This window comes from Acanthisitta chloris, unplaced genomic scaffold, assembly GCF_000695815.1.
Source record: "Acanthisitta chloris isolate BGI_N310 unplaced genomic scaffold, ASM69581v1 scaffold1462, whole genome shotgun sequence".
In the NCBI taxonomy this organism is placed as follows: domain Eukaryota; kingdom Metazoa; phylum Chordata; class Aves; order Passeriformes; family Acanthisittidae; genus Acanthisitta; species Acanthisitta chloris.
This window is the reverse complement of record NW_008661971.1, coordinates 82,450-104,120: the sequence shown is the minus strand read 5'-3', so window position 1 is coordinate 104,120 and position 21,671 is coordinate 82,450.

Genomic DNA, 21,671 nt, shown 5'->3' with positions numbered 1-21,671 from the left:
TTCAGACATTTTAGGAAGTTAGTTCAGATTTTACTCCACTGAGTATAATAGCAAATGCAACATTTTGTTTGTGTTCTCAGGTAGCAAAAGGTACCTTTGTGATTCATACAAGAGAGAAAATAACAGCAGAAAAAATGATGAGGGGGGAAGACAGACAAGGAGGGAGGAACTTAGAGAAAGTAAAAAAGCAACAAGTAGAAGAACAGATCATTGGAATTACCAGCCTTTTTCCTAGTATTTATTCAGTTCTCTCTTAACTGTGGATTCTAGACTTAGTGTTACTTCCATTTCTATATGATGATTTATTCCTCATCTTCCTCTTTGCAGGTTGTACGAAAAATTCTTCCTCTCTGGGAAGAATTGTTAAGGAAATAACTGCCCTTCTAGCCTTTCAAACTATCTAGAACTGTGATTTTCAGTTATGGCCTCCATCACATGGTCAGTAATAAGCTAGATTTGTGCTTTGCCCATTGGTGGTCCTGAAAAGCCAACAGCATTCAATGCTCTCTCTTTGGCCTTCCTTTATTCCCTTTGCAGAGGCACCTTCTGGGTGCTGTGGATCAGGTTCAATCTCACAAACCTGACATGCAACCCCCTCTGTATGGCCTGCATGTTCCCCTTAGGCCATGGTAATTCTTCTGAACACTTGCAATACAGAAGAACAGTCCCCAACAACACATGTGCAGCCCAAATCTCTCTTCTCAATGACTGATCGTTGCTTATTTAACTGTATTAACACTAATTTCCTTTACTAGCCATTTCCTTGTGAGTACATACCACCTCTCCCTAATAAAATGTCAAAGAATCAGTTTTAAGTCAATAGAAAATTGAATTACAGATACAATTGGAAGTTCAAATATATTTGCAAATAAATGAAGTTTGAACATGGGTTGAGATTGAGATTACTCCAGAGTAATGTCTAAATTTATGATGTAAACAAAGGTACAACAAGTTTTACTGTTTCAAAAGTGGTTCCCTTGCTGATGTCTGATTACTTTGATACTGAGCAAGCAACAGACAAACCATCAGAGAGTTCAATTAAACAGAAATGGCTAATGTACATTGCTCTGCTAAGAGATCTCTACAAGCATCACATACATGCAGACAGTAACTCTGAACTGCAGCAGTTAACCATTTACTTTATTCTACAAATTAAGAGAGTATTGGATGATGATTCAGAAACAAACAGAGTTACTTTTAAGAAAAAATTAATTGATTACTAACTTCTGATACTGGTCCTGATTTCCCATTTTATACCTGTATGCCTCACAATTAGGGTATTAATGTCATACATGAAAAGCCTAGTTTTACAGTACCCCACTCATCTACTGGGAGTCTTGACATTAGCCAAGACACAGGACTTGTATACCAAGCCTGCCTTCTTCTCTTACTAAAAGCAGCAATCTACCATCCTTATAATCAAACTCTTTATCTAGAAGTCTAGTAAGTTTCTCTCCTATCATCTATTCTATTAATTTTCTAGGATAGTAATCCGATTAGGGGGAGGGGTGGAATCATTTCAGGAAGATGAAGGAAACTCAGAGGTAAGGGGAAGGGTAATTTTAAAATTATAACAATGGTTTTTTGCTTCTTAGTTTTATTGGATTTGTCTGATTTCCATGACACTGAATGATAATCTTAAGTGGACTGAAGTTTCTGAAATAAAGTATAATTTGGAAAAGATCTTCAGTGCATATTTTCTATTTTGAAGAAATCACTCTTTATTAACATCATCTTTATTAACAGCTCTACCAACAAAGGGCATAGACTCAAAACAAGAGGCAACTGGAAACATGGCATACAGAGACAGATAGATATGGGAGACATCAGAAAATACCATATAATTTGCAACAAAATTAGAAATTTTGTTAACACAAATGAGAGGGAATTATCTGAAACATAAGGAATGAATGCATGGGAAAGCCTGGAAACAGTAATACTGAATGATTTAGAAGGAAAAATACTGAGTGTGGCTCAACAATTTATAGGAATAACTTAGACCCTTTTACTTCAGAATTGATCACTGAACAGACTTTCAGCATTCAAAATCATTTAAGTAAATTTTATGTGAGCATATTCCTCTTTATTGCCTGCAGACAAAATTTTCATAATCACTATGGCCTTAAGTACTTACTATTCAAAGCATGTGATCAGTCATTTAAAGTGTTTGATACTGATTCTCACATTGTCTGGATAACTCCCAGTGCAACACAGAAGTCTTTAAAGCTGCCTGTAAAATGTTCCAACATAAATAAACAGGCTTGTTGAGATCCTTCTGCAAATAAAAATTTTATATGATAGCAAACTCTGCTTTTTGTTAATCCAAGCTTTGACTTTTTATTTATTTGCCTCTTCCTCTTAGTAATGTGCTTTTACATACTTCTGAAGGCTTTTAGTGTCTCCCCTAAATTTTCTTCTTCAACCAAACCAGCCAAGCTCTTCCAACATTTGCTCATAAGTAAGAAGTCATAGATCTCTTATCATTTTTCTTGCTCTGAATAGCTCTGAATCCCCTGCTATTATAGAACCACATTTTTAGAAGCTGGCTGCCTGAAGTGGCCCATATCAGCTCTGTGAAGAATATGAATATTTGCATGTGTAGAAAGACACCTCTTTGCAGAAACTGTCATGCTTTAAAAGTACTGTATGTTACGTGAACAAACAAATGGAAAACCAGAGTAAAGGTGGTACTATAAATATTCAGATGGTAAAAGTCAAAATTGGTCTTTTTTTAGTTTATATGAGCTGATTTTCTTTGTCTGAATATCCATAATCTATGGTTTTATTTTCTTCAACCTATATTGTTAGGCACCAAGTGAATGAAAATGAATAATTGATCAACAGGAATGCACTGAACCCATTCCAGTCAATGCCAGTTTCACTGGAAGTTGTTGAGCAAAAATGTAAATGCTCCTCCTAAAGAATAGCAGGCTCTTTAATGCTTGGAGAGGTAAATTACAAGCCATAAGCCACTTCTCTGACTCACTATTATGCCATTCTGCATTAACCCAATATAGGACAGATACATATGTATATACGTACATGAAAAAACACACACAGTCCCCAATGCTAAATCAAATAACTACATGGAAACAACGCCCAAAACATCATATTTTTTCTTAGACAAAGGTCACAGATTCTTTCCTCATATATAGTATAATTTATTTGCAATTGTCCCTAGGAATGTGGAAAATATTATAACATGAAAGTCTATTTGGGAGCATTAAGTAAGTTAAATGTTTAGGTTCAGTAAACGCCCTTGATCCTCTTTCTGTAGCCAGTGTGCACAATACATATATTTTAAAATGACAGGTTTAAAAATAACTACATTCCCGTTTTACTAACTAACCAATTTACAGACTGTGGCTAGTTCCCAACTCTCATTTTAAAGCAAATAAATTAATATATATCTACATACATATACATAATCAGTGTATTACGCTGGAAGTTCCTCCACCAGTCATGCTTGGGATACACTGTTGCCTTTCCTAAAGATGCTAAATTCAGTCAAGCAAGGAAAAAAAATCTCTTGAGGACCCTCCTATTTCCATCTTCTCACAAGAAAGGAAAAAATATGCTTAAGGAATATGAGCTAAGATTTGCACATGAGGACTTATGTGTTGATTCACAAGCAACATTATATAGATACATCGATGTTCGTGGGGTTTGATGGAATTTCTACAGAAACTAAATATTATACAGCAGTTCTGCTTGGATCAGTTTTATGTGAAACTATATATTGGTCCTGCATGGTGCCTCACCAAAATTTGCCCTTTTACTAGTTTTTTGGGGATTCTATTTTTTTTTTTAACATGAGAGGTTCATAAATTTGTTAGCAAAGTGTACAAGATATTTAGCAACTTCAGCAATGGGGCTATGACCCATGGTAGGGATCTTATTTACAAAAAAGAACCCCAACCCAAACCAAACAAAAAATAAGAACACAAGGTGTTCTCTAACAAGAAAAGAAACTAATAACAATCAGCCATCTCTGAAGTACAGCCATGTTTGAATCCCCAAGTTGTCATTTTGGAAAGCTGTGCACACTTAAAAACGGTTATGAAAAAATAACAGGATCAGCAAACTTCTGGAGTGCTGACGTTGGCTCTGTCTTGTCTCTCTCTGTAGATTTTCTATAGTTGGAAGCTTTGATCAAGTCCACTTCTTCGCTAGTTCTCATGAACTTCACTGTGAAATTTGCTGTTCCAGAATGAAAAAGCTGGCCCACAGAGACATGGCTTGGAAAGGTCTGGTGGAAACTGGTCCTCATGAACTGAACACCATGAAAAAAGTAAGTACAAACACTTTTTGCTGTTACTACATAGTGGTGATTGCTATTACTATACTACTTCACCACCTTCACCACCAGGGATGAAAAAATAAAATGGGTTTTGCTGGGCAGAGGAAATGAATTTGAGGGTAAGAATTGGAATAAAGAATGTAAGACAAAAAGTAGTGATAAATTTTAAAACAACCTTAAGCAAATTGTGCAAAACCTAAACTCCCTTTAAAAACAGTGCATGACCTAGGCATCAAGTTACCTGCAACTTCATTCCAGTTTAATTTCTTTTGTTTGCCATAATTATAGAAACACTAAAAAATTTCTTTCGCTTCAGGTAACCTGACTGTGAATTCAAAATATACCTGAGTGCACTCAGTCTGTTCACGACAACACTGAGTTGGGTGGGAGTGTCGGTCTGGACACTGCCTGGGAGGCTCTGCTGAGGGATCTGGACAGGCTGGATCAATGGGCTGAGGCCAACAGTATGAGGTTCAACAAGGCCAAGTGCCAGGCCCTGCACTTTGGCCATAACAACCCCATACAGTGCTACAGGCTGAGGGCAGAGTAGCTGGAAATCTGCCTGATGCAAAAGGACCTGGGGGTGTTGGTTGACAGCATCTGAACATGATGAATCAGCAGTGTGCCCAGGTGGCCAGGAAGGCCAATGGCATTCTGGCCTGTATCAAAAATAGCGTGGTCAGCAGGACTATGGAAGTGATCATTCCCCTGTACTCAGCACTGATGAGGCTGCACCTCAAATCTTGTGTCCAGTTCTAGGCTTCTCACTACAAGAAAGACATTGAGGTACTGGAACATGTCCAGAGAAGGGCAATGAAGCTGGTGAAGGGTCTGGAGCACAAGTCCAATGAGGAGCAGCTGGGGATGTTCAGCCTGGAGACAAGGAAGCTCAGGGGGGACCTCATGGTTCTCTACAACTACCTGAAGTTGTAGTGAGGTGGGGGTCAGTCACTCCTCTCAGGTAAACAGTGATAGGACAAGTGGAGATGGTCTTAAATTGTGCCAGAAGAGGCTTAGATCAGATATTAGGAAAAAATTCTTCATGGTAGGGATTGTCAAGCCCTGGAATAGGCTGCCCAGGAAAGTGGTTAAGTTGCCATCCCTGGAAGTATTTAAAAGAAGTGTAGGTGTGGCGCTTGGGGATGTGGTTGAGTGCTGGACTTGGCAGTGCTGGGTTAATGGTTGGATTTGATGATCTTAGAGGTCTTTTCCAATTTAAATGATTCTATGGTTCTGTATTCTTCCAGCAGTGCACCTTATGCTCTGAGATGCAAATAAACAGGTCAGCGCATGATTATCTCGTGATTTTCTTGCTTCCATAAGAAAAGAAATTAATAAAAGATGTTATTATAGAAAAATTATGGAGAAAAGTAGCTGATAGTTCCAAATCATTAACAAAGTACATATGATATCTTCCTCATCCAAAATTGTTCATCATAAAAGCCTGAGAAAGGCTGCAGTCATGGTATTTTCTCCAACACCAGAAAAGTAGAGAGAATCCTATGATGAAGTTATTTTCAGTGTTCTTGAATCAGATGGTAAAAATAAGCATCTCTGACTTCAGTTGACTATTCAACCCAAAAACTGAACAAGAACTCAGCCCCAGAGATTTTCCAGGATGGTTAGATAAGGTTTTATCAGGCAAAATTGTGATAAACTATGGCACAGACATATGAATGCAGGATAGCAAGTTTATCAGCATTTTACACTAAATTTCTCTTCCCTGAATGGTTCTCTGTTCAGAGTTACCTCACCTTTGCTGCATGGTAAGAATACCATGATACAAGTTGTCAAGCAGCAGCTGACTTGCCAAACAGTCTTCTTCCTTCTGTAGTCTATTGTGTATGTCCAGTTGTTCATTTCTGAAGCTCTCTGGGAAGAATTGCTCTAGGACTGTTGCTGAGAAGCCTAACGGAGCTACAGAGAGCTGATTCCATTCATTTAGAAAAACAGAACAAAACTAAATACACAAAAGCCAATCAAAAATATACAAATAAAAAGCTTCTTTAGTTCACATAAAATTCAACTGATGTCTGTGGGACAAAATAATTTGGCTTAGTGCTTATTCAAATGTTAACAGTAACAGGCATACAAACATTGAACTGTTTGAGAAAAAGCAACACTTGGACACTCCATCCAGTCCAAGATAAATAAAAATAAATGCTTTAAGATATGAAGGGCCTTTGCATTTCAATGGAGTAGAAAGGTTTTCACATAACATGCTATGCTGAGAGTTAAAGCTTCAGTACTTCAGCCTGCCTTTTCTTGCTGCAAGTGCATGAACGACAGATGCTAGCTAGAAGAGTTCTTGTACTTTTGTAAAATAAACAACCCAAAACTGAGCACTCAGAGAAATAAAACAATGTCAAGTTCTCTATACAAACTGAGCACTCAGAGAAATAAAACAACGTCAAGTTCTCTGTATTTTTAAAAATTTATAACACTGAGTTCTGACATGGAAATGGGACTATAAGCAGTTTGATAAAGAGTCTAAATGTATTCTAGTGCAAAAGAGCCACATTGCTGAAATAGCACAAGCCTATACATCTCCCATAGTAGAATGCAGGGTCTGTACTAGATGCACTACTCCTCTGCTTCTCTGGCAGTGGAATTACACTCCTATTACAAAGATAAGATGATTATAGATGATGACAGGCTGTGGAAGCTGGGGCTGCAGGGAGGGGGTGGCTGCCGCAAACTTGGCAGTGTTCAAAGCCAGGCTGGATGAGGCCTTGAGCATTCTGGTCTAGTGGAGGGGTGTCCCTGCCCATGGCAGGGAATGTTGTGGCCAGATAATCTGTAAGGTCCATTCCAGCTACTAAAATTCTATGATTCTATGATTACGGATATGTCACCACCCTGACACTAATATAATTGGCCTGCACTAGGAGAAAAAAATCTCTGACAGACCACATGCAATATTCTTTTCTTTTACAAAAGCTCCTCTTAATATCTAGGTCAAAGGGGGATCATAGATGAGGAAAACTGGAAAATCCTTACTGAAGGTTGGTTGGTAGGCTAAAATTCTATGATTCTATGATTACGGATATGTCACCACCCTGACACTAATATAATTGGCCTGCACTAGGAGAAAAAAATCTCTGACAGACCACATGCAATATTCTTTTCTTTTACAAAAGCTCCTCTTAATATCTAGGTCAAAGGGGGATCATAGATGAGGAAAACTGGAAAATCCTTACTGAAGGTTGGTTGGTAGGTTGCCACTGAAGTCTCTCCAAGAGACAAACACAAGTGAAAAACAAGCTTACCAGTATCATATTAAATGCAAAAGATCTTGGTTAAGTAAGTGGTGAACTTTTTCTCCTGACATTGGTCCAGCATTACTGAATGCAATACAGTGCATTAATGAAGGCTACCTAAAGCTTTGGAGAATATTTAAGTAAAAATAGTAAACACTGATCTAAGTCCTCCATGTATGACATGAGCAGGGGGACACCCTGAGAATGTATCCATTATGCAAAATGAGACAAGTTAATGAAATCAAAGAAATTATTATGAACTTAGAGAGTTTTCTGAATTTCTATAGTTAGGGAAAGCCCTTTGTCCAGAATATAATACATAGAAATGTTTGCTTTCTCTTCGTTCTTTCAAGGTAATGTTTTGACGTTCACAAGAAAAGACCTTTTTTCCAGATGAAATGCCACGGCAAAAAAAGATATCAAAGTATCAATTGGGGAATGCATACAGAAATGCTGATGTGTTCATTTTGTATTCCTTTTCTCCTGCTGGTGAACACCATGACAAACAAATTTCGTACACAATAGCAGAGCAACACTTAGAAAAGGTTTAACACTGCTGAAATTTACTCGAGTGTTGTATCTATTCACTTCTTTTGATCTAGCTGCTTCCTGGTAAGTAACAAGTTCAGTGGTTTTCTGTGAAAGATGAGAGACACATGCTGGACAGAACACTCAAACCTCCTCTTCATCATCATGCTGATACAAACTCAGAGGACCTGGTTCCACAGTTGACTGTTCTTTCAGAAGTTCATTAAGGTACTTTGTTTATTAAAAAAAAAGGGAAGAGGCAGGAAGAAAACCAAAGCAGGGGAAAAGAAAACTCTCTTAGTCCCTCACTTACACGAACTTGTTTTATGGTGCTTGGGAACAAGTTAGCATTGTTTAATGTCTACACTAAAAGAGTGCAATGGAAATATTGAAGTGTGAACCAAATCCAATAAGACTGATTACAATATAATACATAATAAAAATAATGGAGCCTATGAAAGACTTGCAAATAACATTGAGCTGACAGGCTCTTTGCTAAACACTCCATGGGCCATGCTCTGATCTCTTGTAGCAAAGTAAGAAGACTGAAACAGAATGAAGGACTGAAAAGTAACTCTACTGAAATCTGTGTGACCATTGCCAATCACGTCTCTACTCACACTCCTATTTTGCCATGGTACAGCCAGGAGCAGAATCTTGCCTGCTTCCTTTACATCATGTTTTCAAGGTTATTATTAACAATACTATGTCTCCCCAGCACTAAAATATGATGCAATTTGAAGAAAATGAGGACTGTTACTGCAAGATATAATTTGGGTGTTCTCTGCAAAGTTTCCACATGTCCATTTCCAGAACAGTTTATGCCAACTTGGAGTTTAAAAAAAATAAAAATAAAAAAATCTCAGTCATTAGACTTTGATAATAATTTTGCCAATGACTAAATATGCAACAAAACTATGGTTTTTGTGAGTCCTGAAGAAAAAAATTATGACATTTGGGATTAAATTCCTATGGTTTAGTGATTTGCTCATAATATTAGGCTGTTTGAAGATAAACAAATTCTACCTCTATGTGGCTTTTTTTTTTGTGCAGAAGGGGAAGGAATTTATTAATGCTGTAAGTAAGGTATAAAAAATTGTATGTTATTTCAAAACTGGTTAATTGTGTAGCTCCAAAGTGAGTAATATCTGTGAGATAAGGCATATGACCTGTGTGATACAGATGAATTAGAAAACATGAACGTTTTAATCCAAATTCTGTTTCACTCCCTTTTTAACTTCAGTGTCACTGGGCCAAGTATTTCCTTTGATCAGAAATATATTTTCCCAAGGATGCTATATTTCATTTGAAACTGAGCACAAATTATCTTTCTAAAACAAAAAACACTATATAATCTTTGGCAGAAAGATTTAAAAGAATATATATTACAGCCAAAATGTGTGCCACTTGGCTTCATTAAATAAAATTTCAGGAAGCTTATTTAAAAGAAAAATATTCAAAATGCACACACAGAATGCATAATACTGCCACCAAGCACATTCTGGTGGAACTGAAGACAAAACTTATTTAATCCTCAATCATATATTAAAAGTTATGACTTGCATGTGTTATCTCACTTATTTTTCAGAAACAAACAAACACTAGATTTGAACACAGGTACAACTTACCAGCTTTCAGCAACCCCTGGGCCAATGTCCCAATCTCTTAAATACAGATGAGATGAAACCCAGCTAATCTGAACTCTTATGCAGTATCACCTGAGTGAAAATTTACTGAGTATTTTTGTACAATAACATAGGAGTGCAGAATAATTAGGAACCTTAGCAGATCTCTAAGCGAATCAATTCCCAGCTTGAAAGAGGGTCAGCCATGAAGCCAGATCAGGCTGCTCAAGGCTTTTCTACTTGGTTCTTGAAAGTCTCCAAGGATGGATTCTCCACAGCTTCACCAACCAACCAGCTCCATTGCCTGATTGCTTTTGCAGGGAAGAAGCTTTTCATTATATCCAGCTACAACCTCCTTTCTTTCAACTTAAGCCTGTTGCCTGTTGTCCTTCCAGCACTGTGAAGAGCCCAGCTCCACCTTCTTAATAACCTCCCCATAGGTACTGGGGGCTGCTTCTTGACAGACACCCAAAACCAACTGTTGTCCAGGTGGAACAAGCCTGGGTCCTCCAGCCTCACCTCAAAGTGCATGTGCTGCAGCCCCCAAAACAATCCTGGTGGCCCTCCACTGAACTCAGTCCAGTTCACTGACATCTTTCTCACACTAGGAGGCTCAACATTGGACATCGCCTTCTAAATACGGCCTAGCAAGTGCTGAATAGAGGGGGATAATCACTTTCCTGAGCTACTGGCTGTTCTCCTGTTATTTACAGTCTAAGATAATGTTGTCCTTCTTTGCTGCCACAAACTACTACTGGCTCATGTTCAGTTTGCTGTCTAGCAAGACTCTCCCATTGTTTTAGCAGAACCCAGTCAACGAGCTTCCAACTTTTATATGTCCAGTTTGGCTTATTCTATTATCATGTACCTTCTAGAAAAGCTGACAATCTAAGTTAACACTGCAAAGAGTTATCTGTTACAAAATTTGTCATCTTCTTTCTCTTTTGGTATGGTAAGTATCAACATCAGCAAGTAAATCCCAGTGGAAGTTCTAGAGCTGACAGACAGATAAAAGAATTCAGTAAATCTAGGAGATAAATGCTGCATTCGTAGTCTGGATTGATTGAATTAATACTAGTAGCTTTAGACTTCATTCCTTTTTATTGGTGGATACAACAGAATCAACACAGTCTAGACATACAAAATAGCATTAGTTACAGCTACAGTATGGTCTGTAACAATTCTGTGTCTTTTTTTTTTTCCAATTCTGCCTCTATCAGGTTATGTGCTAAAGAATGAAACTTGTAATAAAGGAAGACACATTGCTTGAGGTAGAAATGTGCTCCCTCCACACACACAGTCAGGCCTTGGGTGTATCTTATGTAGAATGCAAGATCTGCATTTTCAAAATGTATCCTGATTTTGAATTCTACACTGGATGGCATACAGTGGGTTTGTAGCCAAACCATGCAACTGGCACTAATCTACAGATGCAAATCTGGAAGGCAATATCAGACAGATTCTCAGTATCATACAGAGAAAACAAACTTAATTGAGCTATACCTTTGTAAACTGTTCACTCTCTCTCATTACCCTCCCCTTTAAGTTAGTGAATCTTTACTATAAAAAAAAAAAGAACCAACCAACACCACCAGCCAACAATTCTCTATAAAAGATGCAACACTGTTACATGCAGATTTTCTGGAAAGACTTTGAATAAAACTTACAGTGATGGGAAGCATGACAGACGACAGAGTATTGCCTGAAACCATAGGCTAATAAAAAATACCACAGGTCAAATGGAGAAATTGTTGGTGTCTCTGGTCCTACAGCCAAGTAAGATGAAAAGAAGAATATACTCATATGACAGTTGTGTAGGTTAACAGAAATTTACCTGCAGGCTGTTCAGAATATTTTTCTATCAACAGTCATCAAAACAAAACTCCGAAATATTTCTTTTTCTTGAATCATGGCATTTTTACATTTATAGTTGAAATTTGGAAGAGTTAACTTTTACCTCATGAGGTTGCTATTGCCTGTATTATCATGTTTTATGTTAGGAGGTGTCCCTCTAATACTGTTTGTTTTGTATTAAAAAAACCCCATTGACACCTTGATCTTGATAGCTAATCTTCTGCCATCCCCATGCTCTCTAACTGCTTGGGACCCTTCTCTCATTTGGTGACACTGTCAAACAGCAAGGAGTTACCTACTTGAGCTGTTTGGTGTGATGCTACACAAATGGTCATTTATTTGTAAAGGCTGAACCTTCCAATCTATTCACGATGATACTTTCTGCATCTACTACCAACACATTCAATGACTTCTTTTAGCTCTGTCACATTCAGGGCAAACTGGGAGTAATCACTTAATTCCTTTATGGAACAAATGCAGAAATTTTGGCTTATCTCTTTTTAAAAGACCTAGAGTGAAATGCATGTCATTTGTACAATTATAGTTTTAACCTGTCTTTAAAGGATGATGCCACCTCTGTTAATAATTGTTCCTTGCCCTACACTTTGTATGCTGGAGTAAATTTAATTTAATAACTTAAATAATCTAATTAAATCAAAGACTCATTGAAAAGCAAATTTGCATAGTTCTCAAAAGTGTGGTAAGACAATCTATCCAAGTTTAAGGTACTTTTATGAAGTTGATTCCCTTACTAACAGTTATGTTCTGCACTATGGATATAGCACTACCATCCAGTAAAGCAAATACCTGATACAGATTTTGGGAAGCACAGGCTGCCCCGAGCAATTCTTTGAAGCTCAAGGCAAACCAACCTAGATATTTTGGGGCAAGAATGGAGCAAGAGGGTTAGAGCACTGAAAGGTTGTCTTGAAAATAAACTTTATTTTTAAAAAAGAGATGGAAACTGAAAGTTTGGACATCACTCCTAGTCACAGGAACATGACAACCTTTCCTACTATGGGTCCACATTGAATTTACTGTCCAGCCTATCAGTGTGCCTTGAAATTCAGTTGATCACATGATGACCTAAATCGAATTTCCCATGTATCTTTTGAAAAGTTTCATCTACTAAAAATCTCATTAGGGAAGATAAGTGTTGCAGTGACCAGAAACCCACAGATCCTGGGACAGGGCAACCACGGGCATATATACGGACAGGGGAACGAGAGGCTGGAAAGCAGCCTTGTGGAAAGGGATCCCAGGAATCCTGGTCGATGGGAAGTTGAACATGAGTCAGCAGTGTGCCCTGACAGCCAGGAGGGCCAATCATGTCCTCAAGTGCATAGGCAAGGCATCGCCAGCTGGTGGAGGGAGGTGAGTGTTCTGCTCTACTCTGCATTGGTGTGGCCTCACCTCAAGTCATGTGTACAGTTTGAGGCATCTCAACACAAGAAGGATATAGAGCTATTAGAGAGCTTACAAAGGAAGGCTATAAAGATGGTGAAGGGCCTAGAGGAGAAGCCATACAAGGAGTCTCTGAGGTCACTTGGCTTGTTCAGCCTAGAGAAGACTGAGGGAAGACTTTATTGTGGTCTTCAGCTTCCTCATGAGGGGAAGTGTAGGGGCAGAAACTGATCTCTTACATCTGGTGACAAGTGATAAGACCCAAAGGAATGGCATGAAGGTGTGTCAGGAGGTGTTTAGGTTGAATATTTAGGAAAAAGTTCTTAACCCAAAGGAGGGTGGTTGTGCACTGCAACAGGCTGCCCAGGGAAGTGGTCATAGCACCAAACCTGCCAGAGCTAAGAAGTGCTTGGACAACGCTCTCAGGCACAAGGAGTGATTCTTGGGATGGTCCTGTGCAGGGCCAAGAGTTGGACTCAATGATCCTGATGGGTCACTTCCAACTCAGAACATTCTATAAGCTCTATGTGTAATGTACTAACATCATCAGGTAATTTTCCATATAACTGCATCATGGTGGTGGCTTTAATAAACAGGAATATACATCTAATACTTTTTATTTATTTTATCTGTTGGTATGTTTATTTAACACTTGTACAGTGCTTTAAGGAAAGCACTAAATGAAAGAACTAAAGAAAAAATTCTTTCATCATTCTCTTCTAGAAGTATAAAAAGGCAAGGCCTATCCTTGAATCTGCAGTACAGTAGGACACATGATCAGTATGCACAAGCCATGGAGTATGGAAGAGTTCCACTGACTCAAGTATCTTCCAACTCAGAACATTCTATAAGCTCTATGTGTAATGTACTAACATCATCAGGTAATTTTCCATATAACTGCATCATGGTGGTGGCTTTAATAAACAGGAATATACATCTAATACTTTTTATTTATTTTATCTGTTGGTATGTTTATTTAACACTTGTACAGTGCTTTAAGGAAAGCACTAAATGAAAGAACTAAAGAAAAAATTCTTTCATCATTCTCTTCTAGAAGTATAAAAAGGCAAGGCCTATCCTTGAATCTGCAGTACAGTAGGACACATGATCAGTATGCACAAGCCATGGAGTATGGAAGAGTTCCACTGAGCTGACTCAAGTATTCACTTCTGAGAAGTGAAGTGGCACTTAGCACCTGAAGTTTATGGTCAAGACTTAAACAAACAAACAAACAAACAAAATATATCAACATACAGCTAGTCCTTTACATTTATACTTTTGTTCCCAAGAAAAGAGCTTGATCTTTAGAAGATACCTTTAGAAGATATTGAGTTTACAGACGCGTCTGCTGATTTTAGAAGGGACCTACAAATAGCTCAACAATGTTGAGACAGGTAGAACAGTTTAATCATCAGGTTAGGACATGGGTACCTGTTTACTCTCTAATTTCTGAAAATCTTGATCTAGATTTGTCTAAGTACAAAATCATCTAATTGGTTAGATGTTAGCTGAGTAGGATTCCGCTTTGTGTATATCATTTATTCATTGAACCACTACAATGTGTTATAACTGAACTAATTACATAAACTTATTGCAGCAACTTGTACCCTTGCTTTCCCTATTCCTATGTTAAGATTACTTCACGTAGCCTTCCTAAAAGCATGCTGTAATCTCTTCAGAGTAGAAACTCATTTCTTAATGAAAACTGTAAAAGTACATTGAGTGCTGCAGAAATAACAAAATAAAATGACTTCTTTTTCCAATTAGTTGTAGAAATTGTCCTATCCAAGAGCAACGTGATACCTGTAAGAAATATTAGCAATTTAACCAGTCTTTTTCAGCTTGATAGTTCCAAATCTCACAGAGGCTCCATAGCCAAGGTTATGAAGCTACTTTTGCCACATAATACTGACATCCCATTTGAAGGGTGCTTGATTTATAAGCTTTTTTGGAACAAGGGAAAACCAAATAAAGTTGGATGCAACTAAGTATGTTCTGATCAACTCACTCAGCACTGCTTTTTTAAAAAAAATATCCCATACCTCCTTCTCCAGTGGCCAAGTTTGGCCCTTTTGTGCAAGAAGCAGCCTATATCATGTGTCATCTCCATAACCTCTGCGACAAACTTGCTCATCTCAGTTCTGTAACTAAGGTTCTCATTCATTTTTCTGTTTGCTCCTTCCCAGATTTTAAGTCAGGATGTACCCTTAGTCTCTCCCTTGATTGCACATCACTATCCTCCTCTTCCCATTTTATCTTTCCAGATTTCTCCACTCACTAAGTGTTCCAATATGACACAGGCCCAGATACCTAATGCAGGAACATGGGAAAATACAGAATTTGTGTATTTAAGATAGGTAGAACTATCTGTTTCACCTGCAGGAGCCAGTGTCTGGACATTGTGCCATCCACTCTTCTGTGCCCTGAAAGCAATGAATGAGTTAAAATGAACAATGAGTGATTTTACACAGAAACCACCAGGAATGCATATTCCTACTGGTTTGTCTTTTTGGCTACATTTGTCTTTTGAGAATACCAGTTGGGAAAATTGTTTAGAACTCAGACAGAGCAAACAATAAAACTGCTCTAAACTAAACTGCTAGAAAGTCAGTGTGTAGATGGAACATGTTACAGCTGTGTCAAGAAAAAGCTGTGTATCTCAGCAAAACAGAAACTTAGGAGGGTTCTGGAGCTGAAATCTAGTAGATATTTGGAATATAAAGAAAGTTCAATCTCTGAGTAAATAGACAAGTTCAAGGATCAAGGGGCTGCTTCTTCATAGCTATCCATTTTAGAAAGGGAAATACTGACTTTTCTGATAGACTTTGCATTATTATCTCACCACTGTAAAAATCCTTCCAAAAGACAAAGTGAGACCAAGTAGCATTGTAAATGCAGCTGGAATAATTCAGAGATTCAGATTAAGAGAAACAAGTACAGTAGAAAATCTTTAGTTAAATCAAGACTTACAGGGGGAAAAAACCCCAGCAAATAAATCCAACACTATTTCTCATGTAAATGCCATCCAGCTTGCTTTTTCTCCCTCTCGCTGTCCCCAAAGAGCAAAAACCTACTGTACAATGCCTTCTGAAGGCTGTCTGCCTGCTATCCTCACTGCCCACCTACCGTAGGGAGCAGCTCCTCCCACCTGCACATAAAAGCCAAGTGCATGCTACCAGCAGCAGATCAGAGCACTTTCTCAGTCCTCCACTCTTTTGAGCCAGTGATCTTCTCTCCTTGGATCTTGTGTACTCAAGGTAAGATTACTGCTCCTTCAGGTTTCTGTTCTAACCAGCTTTTGTGAGGAAGTCTTAATGTGAACTCTAGCACTGCCTTGCTGGGTGGTGCTGGCTCTCCCCCCCCTCCTTTTTTTTTCAGATGTAGTGTCATCTGACATTTAAGTTAGTAACAGTCTGTTGTTTTAGCAATGAAATAAAAACAGATCTTGCTGGGAACACTGTGGCTGGGAAAAGGTCTTCTCTCCCTTTCTGACTGATTTTGAAAAGATTAGTATATCCAGACCAATTATAACAATTTATTATCCCTCTCAGTCCAGTCAAAGTTATCAAAAAAAATTCACTGTAAAGCTTCCTTAAATTCTGTTTGAGAGGAAAAAAAAAAAAAAAGCTTAGTGCTAATTTAAGGAAGGGATTGGTTCTCATTGCTAATATCATTTACTGGCCAGATTGAGACAATCTTGGGACTGAAGTGCATCTTCACAGGTTTCACTGGCTTTAAAAAAAGTGTGATGGAACTTAAGCCCTCACAGAAGCACAGTAATAAGACTGTTGGAATTCGTTATCGGGTATCAAATATGCTTAAAGTACATATTTTACAAGCAAAGTTCTCTTTCTTGGAACAACAGACCTTGTGTCTCTATGAAATTTTTAGATCAGCTTGTTTATATTTTATCTACAGTTTGCCTACATAGGCATTTCTAACACTAGAGGAAGGAATAGCTCAGTGCCTCAGAGACAGCTACTGAACAGTTGAAACATTCAGAAGTGGTTTCAAAGCTATATATGCACTCCCATCTCTGCATCTATCCATCCTCATAGAGATGAATCTCTTAGTGACCAGTAGCAGTGTTTCATGTTGTGTGAGTCAGTGCACTTTTAACACACAGTCACCTGTTTAAAGACATTCCATCATAGAAATCCTAATCCTAGAATGCCTCTCTCCAGTGCTCAGAGGAGGGAAAGCAGGAACTACCAAACTTTCCAAAGCATGAACTGATTTCTGTAGTTAAACAGTGATGTTTTCTTAGTACCCAATTCTCTTTCTAAATTGACACTTTTTTTTCAGCTTTCCACAAATGAAAAGTCTTCTCTAAAAAGGAATTGCATCCACATATAGCTGTACTCACATTAGCTGCAATATTTTAAGCTTTATCACTGTATAACAACAGCAGAACTCCGCTCAAAGTGCCCTTTTCTGCATACTGTATCTGTATTTTATATGATATCTATTCTATCTAATGGGGAAAAGAAAACACTGCCTTCAGCTATTTGTCTGGAAGATTACATAAGTATCTTTCAAAGAAAACAAACAACAAAAATCCAAAAACCAAACAAACTGAACAATTCAAAAAACAAAGTACTGTGCTTTCTGTACAGGCTTACAGTAAAACTATTTCTGCATCCAAGTAGTTCATATGCATTGCCCATGGAAGACAGGAATAGAGCCCAGTGGCCCTCATAGCTGGCATTACATCTCTGAGCTACAAAATTTTATTTCTTAGTTAACATCCCATTTTTATAGCAAACTTCCCTTCTTCTTCCAAAACCACCCCTGTTGCAACACAGATACGTGATTTTAAGTGCAATGCATACAGAATTTAGGTCTGCAATCTGGCAGTAAAGCCTCACTTGTTCACAGAGAATTTTACTCTCAGATAAATCAAAAATTTAACAGAGCAATTTTCCTGGAAAAAAAATTTCAATGCATTTGCCACAGGAAATGTGCTTACAGCAAGATACCCTTTATTAAAGCCTGCTGTGAAATGTAGTGTTTTGGCATTTGAAAAATGAATTGCAGGACATATTAAGAAAACTCTGTTCAAAGGAATGCATCTAATTTAGGTCAGAATCTCCTCTGAGCAATTTCTCTCTTAGGCTGAGTAGGTAATTCAGCTTAGCATCACTTTGCAGCAGGGGATGAAGGGAAACTTCACCCAGCAGGTCTCCAAGAGAACTTAAATGTCTAGGAATGCATTTATTGACCTCTGTGATGATCTGAAACTCTTTATTATAAGATCAAAGTATACTGATATTAAAAAAAAATCCTGTAATTTTAAAACTCTGGTGCAACAACAATAGAATAAAAAAGTGAATCAGTGGGAGAACAAGGAATTCATATTTTTAGTAATGATCATAACTTTCAAATACTAAAATAAAGGTAAATAGACTATATTAATTTTTTCAGCCACAGACCATATAAGTGTTAAGCAGGGATGCTCAGTCATTTCTCCTGGCAGTTATGCTTACGTTTTTTAGGTGTTCATTTAGGTCACTAATGGCCAGTTAAGCCACTAGTGTAACTGCCAGTGCTGTCTATAGTGTTAGACTAGATACCTAGAAAGAGAGGATAAACATACCTCTGTCTGCTTGTCTGTGCATACTTCTGCCAATAGCATTGCTTGTGAGACATTGTCACCTTCATGAATTTGTTTTCACACCTCTCTCTGTAGGGAGAGATGATGCTTTCCTCTGGCCATGATGACACTAAATAAGGAAATGTTTTACTTTTGGTTACAGTGAAAACTCATGGTAGAGTGTCAGATTTAGCTCCTCTGTGTTCCAGTCCAGCACTTTAATCCCATGCCTCATTCTGTATTCAGCCTTATGAAGTCCACCCCTTTGTAGCTGATCTGTCTTTGCATAAGTCTTTAGGGCTGAACAGCAGGGAGAATTCCAGTGACAATTCTTGAGCGAGGTGATTTATTCCTAACACTTTCAGACTTCCTGTGAAACCCTTTACAAACTCCTTAACAAGATTTACAAATCTTTCTTGGAGGGGGTAAATAAATGAATAACCAAATGCCCATGTCTTTCTTACACTGTGTGGTTAAAGGAGACCAACCCACTCTTGGCAGGATGAGGAAGCAGAGATCCACTGCCATGGACCAGAAATGATGGGCAACATCTGACTATAAGAACTCAGTGGCAGTAAATAGCTCAAAGAGAAGCACGTGATGCTTAAGCAAAATTATTCAAAGGATCTAGTAAGGGATGTGGGCTACACGTGATGCTTAAGCAAAATTATTCAAGGGATCTAGTAAGGGATGTAGACTGTAGTCTTTCTTTCTTTTCTACATTCACTATCATGTGATACTTCTATACAGGACATAATTTCATTATAAAACAAACAAATAAATAAACAAAAAACCCCACAAAATCCCAACCACCAGCTTTGCCCTGTCCCATCAGTTTTTAACGCTAGAGTTAACACCAACACATACCAATGCTCAATTTCTAGAGTTACCACCCTAGCAGTGGAGGCCTTGTCTCTTACTCTTTTAAATTAAAATTACTGCTAGGCATGCATTACTTATAGGTAAAGTAATGAATGTGTAAGAGGTAATTGGAGGACTAGAAAAGGAACCATTAATGGTCATCTTACTACCTGCCATAGAACATAGGACAATTTCCATATATCCATGAGCATAGCCTGCCATAGAACATAGGACAATTTCCAGATATATCCATGAGCATATCTACATGGCAAAATTTTCTGCCCATGTCTTGCTATATATCTCAGGAGAGGTAAGATTAAGTTTTATTTCTTAACCTTAAATATATCCCTATATTTTCCCTTACATTTTTGGCCTTCCAATTATTCTAAGCTCTAGGCTCTTTCCTTCTACAGGGAGATAATTTTCAATTTTCACTATTGTCATATTTCTAAAAGAGCAATGGTTCAATGGAGGTACTATAATGAGGAACAAGAAAAGACAAAAACCTTAGAGGTGGCTTGCTCTGTCAGATAAAAACAACCAGATGTATTTAACTGTACAAAAGTTTCTTATTTTTGCCACTTACACTTTCTAGAGTTTTGTGTAAGTGTTGTTGCCTTTTTTGTGGCTTTCCCTCCAAAAAGTGAAATCTGTTCTTTCTGCTAACAGAATTCCCCTTCAGCAAAAGTTGTAGAGCTACACATGTTCAAAAAGATAACCATGAGTCCTGGTTCTGAAGCCTTTTGTGGGTCTTGTGCAATAACTGTGCCTATTCTCTGTACTCATCAGTAAACAATTGTGCTTGTTCTCCCTGTACTCCTGAAATGTTGGATGTGTTTCTGTAATTGTCTTGATGTGTAATGAATTTAATGTCTCATAATTGCACTGCAGGGGATTAATACCACTATGCAGTCTAGGGACATCTTTTTATGATTAAAACTTCTTCATGCAAGTTGATATTTTATAGCAAACACAAGATGAATGTAAGTCTGTTGCTTCTTGAATGGCAGGTGAAACTGTTGAGGGGTGACATGTAATGGATCCTTTTCAAGAGGGAGTGAGGATCAGTGCCCTCTCTTGGTTAGAAAAAAATACATAAAGCAGCCCTAAGAGAGTTTATCAGTTCCCTCTGCCGGCTACAAAGCCCACGGCCAGATGAGCAGCTGTGTTTGCGGAGGCGAAGGTCTGAAGTTCTATTCCCACTGCTGTGTGCCTGCAGTAAACTGATGACTATGGTGTCTGTGCACGTATGTGGACATCATTCTTTATAGGGTCTCATCAACAACTACACTGAGTTCAACAAGAGGGCACTCAAAAATAATATGGACTTCCTGGTAGGTAAGAAACTTTCTACTTAGGAATAGGCTGCTAGCAGCTATGCCATTCATCCTACTACACAGCTACAGCATCCTTCTATTATGCATCAGATGCACATTTTGGTTTTTTCACTTCTCCAAGAAAAATGTGTGTGTGTTCCTTATGCTCAGTTTAGAGACACCTGAGCAGTTTTCACAAATATTCTTGGCAATACCCAAATTGTAACAGTTCAGAATGTCAGCTTCTGAGAACTCCACATTTGCAAATAAGAAACAAATGGTACCAATAAGAACACTCCAACCTCAAAAAAAAACCCAGCCCCCTCCCCCCCAAAATAAACAACAAAAAGAGCCCACAAAACAGAAGAAGAACCTAAGTAGCTCTTTTCATTTCATGTAGGAAAAGGCCTATATAACCTGATTATACAACTGGAGAAACAGGTCATACAATTTATGCAGTCACTTCAAAATAAAGTCAAGATGAAAAAAAATATACTGCAAACTTAAGAAAGAGTTTCTATTTCAAATAAATGTGCATAGCACCGAGCATCATGAACTCTTGGACCAGCCATGCCAGTTCACCTCATCTCCTAGGAGCCTATCACAGTAACATACAGGACACCTAAACCCTACCCAATTAAAGGGAGAATGAGTCAAAAGTAACAGCTTGACATAGTAGATATCAAAGGTATATTAAAAGCCAGAACTTTGAAACATCTGCAGCATATAAATGTGCATAGCACCGAGCATCATGAACTCTTGGACCAGCCATGCCAGTTCACCTCATCTCCTAGGAGCCTATCACAGTAACATACAGGACACCTAAACCCTACCCAATTAAAGGGAGAATGAGTCAAAAGTAACAGCTTGACATAGTAGATATCAAAGGTATATTAAAAGCCAGAACTTTGAAACATCTGCAGCATTCCT